This window comes from Jaculus jaculus, chromosome 16 (genome assembly GCF_020740685.1).
Source record: "Jaculus jaculus isolate mJacJac1 chromosome 16, mJacJac1.mat.Y.cur, whole genome shotgun sequence".
NCBI lineage: Eukaryota > Metazoa > Chordata > Mammalia > Rodentia > Dipodidae > Jaculus > Jaculus jaculus.
Genome location: NC_059117.1, coordinates 54,146,437 through 54,150,730, shown reverse-complemented (window position 1 = coordinate 54,150,730; position 4,294 = coordinate 54,146,437). Strand labels below are relative to the sequence as shown.

General features: G+C 45.6%; 1 long non-coding RNA gene across 1 annotated transcript; it reads left to right on the top strand.

Moving 5' to 3' along the window:
• Positions 1-303: 303 nt before the first annotated feature.
• LOC123455341 lies at positions 304-3,511 on the top strand. Its single transcript, XR_006633851.1, has 4 exons — positions 304-358; positions 970-1,064; positions 1,287-1,480; positions 3,492-3,511. It is a non-coding gene; the product is annotated as an uncharacterized LOC123455341 (long non-coding RNA).
• The last annotated feature ends 783 nt before the right edge of the window (positions 3,512-4,294 follow it).

Genomic DNA, 4,294 nt, shown 5'->3' with positions numbered 1-4,294 from the left:
TAAATGTAAATCGTTTTGGTCTCATTTGAACTATACTGGGACAAGCATAAATTTTTTATTGAGGTCTCAAATTCTTAGGTTGGCTGTTAGAACTCTCCTTTCTTTCTACTTTTTTTTTTCTTTTCTCCTTTTGAAAGAATCAAGTCATCATGAAGCTTTAGAGTTAACCGAACTTCTCTGACCTCCCCCCGCCCCCGCCGGTCCCTTCCTGTCACCCTCTTCCACCCTCTCCTCAGTTCAACCCTGTCTTCTCAGCTGAAATGTCAACACGAGAGTCAGCTCTAACGGGAGAGAAAACATTTCCATCAACTGCTCAGAGGCCTCTTCCAAATATCAAGGCTGTTGACCCTCATGGAAGGTAAATATACTTTGAAAACCATACATCGAGGGACTTAGGCTGCCTGGTCAAGGCAGAAGAGCTGGTCAAGGAGAAGCCCACGTCAGAGACCAGGGACCACAAGCAGGCTAATGTGTGGCTGCTCTTTCGTTGCCCTAAATAAACTCAGGAGGGGTGATTCACTTAATGTAATACATCTATTGAAAAGCAAACAGCTAGACTTCTTATTTAGAGAGAGGATTTTCAACATAGTTTGGGATTTCAGCATTAACTAGGGGTGGTAGCTTGAATGCATGACCCCAAGAAATTCCTGTGTTTTATTAACCCGTATGACTTTGGATCTCCGGCTGCCTGGCTGCAGGAGGTGTCACTGAAGAGGGGAAGATTCTGCAGTCCAGTCCTAAGGCGTGTTGGGGGTGGATGTGACTTCCGAGCAAGCGTAGGCAAAGAGGCTTGCTGACTTTGGGCTGTGTGTGGAGTATGCCGGCCATTCAGTGGTGTCGCTCTGCTCTGCTTGGATTTGTGAATGAGAGCCAGGTTCCTCCTCCAGTGATGAAACTTCCCTTAGATCTGTGAGCTTGAAATAAACTCGTCTTCCTATAAACTGTGCCTGGTTTGGATGTTCATCCCAGCGACATGGAGCTGACCACTACACCAGGCAATCAGCTACGTTAGTTTTCACCGCTCATGACAACCGCCCCGTCCTGCCACGACAATCCATAGGCAGGTAAGTGTGACGTCTAGTTTCTCATACGGCCTCAGTGACCCCTGATTCCTGGTGTTAATACCTGTGTGTGACCCTGTCCTCTTGAGTGTGAGCTGGACCTAGTGATAGTCTTCTAACAAATAGAGCAAAGAGACATGATGTCACCGCAAAGAGACATGTTGTCACCTCCATTGGGAGGTGACAAAGGTCTGTGATTTCTCTCTGGCTGTCATATTCTCTTAGGTTCTTCGTACTTACTGAGGGCCGCCTCTGACCAACATCAAGCAAGAAATTGAGCCTCCAGCCCAACAGACAGTGGAGAACAGCTGACCCTGATCTGCCACTGAGTGAGCCTAGAAGCTGATCCTACTCCAGGGACCCTTGAGCTGGCCATTGCTCTGATGATAGCTACAGCCATAAAAACCAACATCACCACGGTATGACAGAGCTCCTATCCGTCTGCATGACAGCTTTGTGTGAGACTCAACACAAGAATTAGCCAGGCTTCCCTCAAATTCCAGATCTTCACTAAGTCATGAACTATTTCCTACCACTAAGTCTGGGGGTTCTTGCTACGCAACAGATAGCAGCTACAATAATGATAGGGCGTTGATGGACTGGAGAGATGGCTCAGTGGTTAAGTCACTTGCTTGCAAAGCCCAACTACCTGGGTTCAATTCCCCAGTACCCACGTAAAACCAGATACACAAAGCGTATGCATGTGTCTGGAGTTTTCAGCGGCTAGAGGCCCTGGTATGCCTGTGTGCTCTCTCTCTCTCGCTCGCTCTCTCTCTCTCTCTCTCTCTCTCTCTCTCTCTCTCTCTTTCCTTGAAAAAAATAGAATATATCCAGGCATAGGGGCACATGCCTTTAATTCCAGCACTGGGGAGGCAGAGGTAGGATCTCTGTGAGTTTGAGGCCACTCTGAGACTACACCGTGAATTCCAGGTCAGCCTGGGCTACAGCCTCGAAAAAAAAAAAAAAGAATAGGGCAGTGTTCAATTGAATAGAAACCAAAACACTCATCCCCCCAAATGAAAATAGCTATAAAACAAACAAAACTAGAAATGGGGTCGCTTAGGGAGCATGTTGTAAAGTTAAAAGGAACTCATTGATCTTAAGACCTATTTCATTTAGAGTTGTACCACTCCTGGTTTTCATCAGGCTGAAAACCAGTGCTCTCTTCTTTGGACAGGATGAGAAATCACTCAGAGCTTTTTTGTTTCCTTGTTTGGGGACCTTACCTTTAGACTGTCCAGTAACAATGCAGATGATTAGGGTTCTGCATCCTGTACCTCTGTCTCAGGTTCATGACCTCTGACTACACTGATGGGCCTGTGTGGCCTCCAAGCCTACTGCAGACGGTTTCACTGTCCCTCTCTTGCCGATGCTGGTACCCGTTTCCATCTCAAGCTTATCTCGACAATTGCAGAATGATCAGCCCCGCTGATGCACATGGAGATGTGAAAGAGGACATGGGTCACATATTTAGAAGAGCTGAGGACAGAATCCAGTCTCAAGAGCTTGTCCTCCACATTTCAATACCCTTCCCTCTTGACTCTTTGTGGAAAGGTGAAAAGGATTTTTTCAAGACTTGCACATGGAGTTGTCCTCATTGTGCCCATTTCTGTCTGCGGGGACACTCACAGAGTTGGTTTGATATCGACCTTTTATCCTCCTGAGTGATCTGCTTTCTGACTCAGCTTTATGCCTCCAGAAAGTTAATTCTGGGGGCTGGGGATATAGCTGAGTGGTTAAGGCACTTGCCTGCAAAGCCTAACAATCTGAATTCAACTCCCCAGTGCCTACATAAAGCCAGATGCACAAAGTGACACATGAATCTGGAGTTTGTTTGCAGTAATTAGAGGCCCTGGTGTACCCATTCTATCTGCCTCTTTCTCTTTCTCAAATAAAGTAACCCTATGTGTATATATATATATATATATATATATATATATATATATATATATATATATGAATCATTCTGATCTCTTTTCTAGAATTCTAGAGTCTTAGAATACAGGTTCTTGGACTCATGTTCAAGCATTTTGCTTTGTCTCCTTGAAAGCCTTAGAAAAGCCATGGAGTTTGAAAACTCTAACACTGCTCGGTTCTGACTCAGCTCCTACTGCTTGCTATTTGCCAACAAGCACAGAGATGATGGGAATAATAGTGGGTGCTCTGAGAAGCAAATGATTTGCCAACAACAAAGTACCCACATGGGCTCTGCAGAACTGTGCTACCAGCAGCTCTCATGAGCTCTTCCATAGTGTGGTGGTGAGGATCAGGCGTCCCCCAGCACTCATGTGTTCTGAATACTTGGTCCCCACCCTGTAGCAATTTGAGAGGTAGAGTCGTGCCAGAGAAGGTGTGTTGTGGGGCTTTGGAGTGTTATAACCAGCCCCCCCTTGCCAGTGTTCAGCTCACACTCTTGCTCTTAATTGCCAGATGTTGTGGCAGAGGTGATGTCCAGCTGCTGCTCTGCCATCTCTCCCTCACCATCAAGGAGCTCCCTTCAAGACTATAAGGTAAAATGAACACTTTCCCCCATCAGCTGTTTCTGGTCGAGTCTTTCATCTGAGCAACACGATGCCAGAAGAAACACACAGTCACTGCGATACCAGCAGAAGAGAGTAGCCTGCATTCTCGGATAGCTAGTTCTTTTCCTACCTTGGCACCATGCAAAAGGAACTGATTACAGGGTTTTTTTGTTTTGTTTCGTTTTTTGCTTTGTTTTTCAATGTAGGGTTTCACTCTAGTCCAGGCTGATCTGGAATTCACTATGTAGTCTCAGGGTGGCCTTGAACTCATGTTGATCCTCCTACCTCTGCCTCCAAAGTGCTGGGATTAAAGGCATGTGCCACCACGCCCAGCTTTGATTACAGTTTTTAATATTTTAAACAGATGAATTTTTTCCCTTAGTCATATCATTTCTTGGTTAGAATTAAAGATATTTTTAGAGCTGGAGAGATTTCTCACTGGTTAAGGCCTGACCCAGGTTCGAATCCTGAGGACCCACATAAGCCAGGTGCACAAGATGGCATATACACCTGGAGTTCATTTGCAGAGGTTAGAGGACCTGGCATGGCCATCCTCTCTCTCTATCTGCCTCTTTATATCTCTCTCAACAAATAAAATATCTAAAGTATTTTCAGCATGATCATGCAATAACCGTGCACAGCGTGTAGACACCAAGTGTCACGCCAAGGCTGTTGAACAATGAGATGTTAGTGCTGTGGCATCAGATCTGT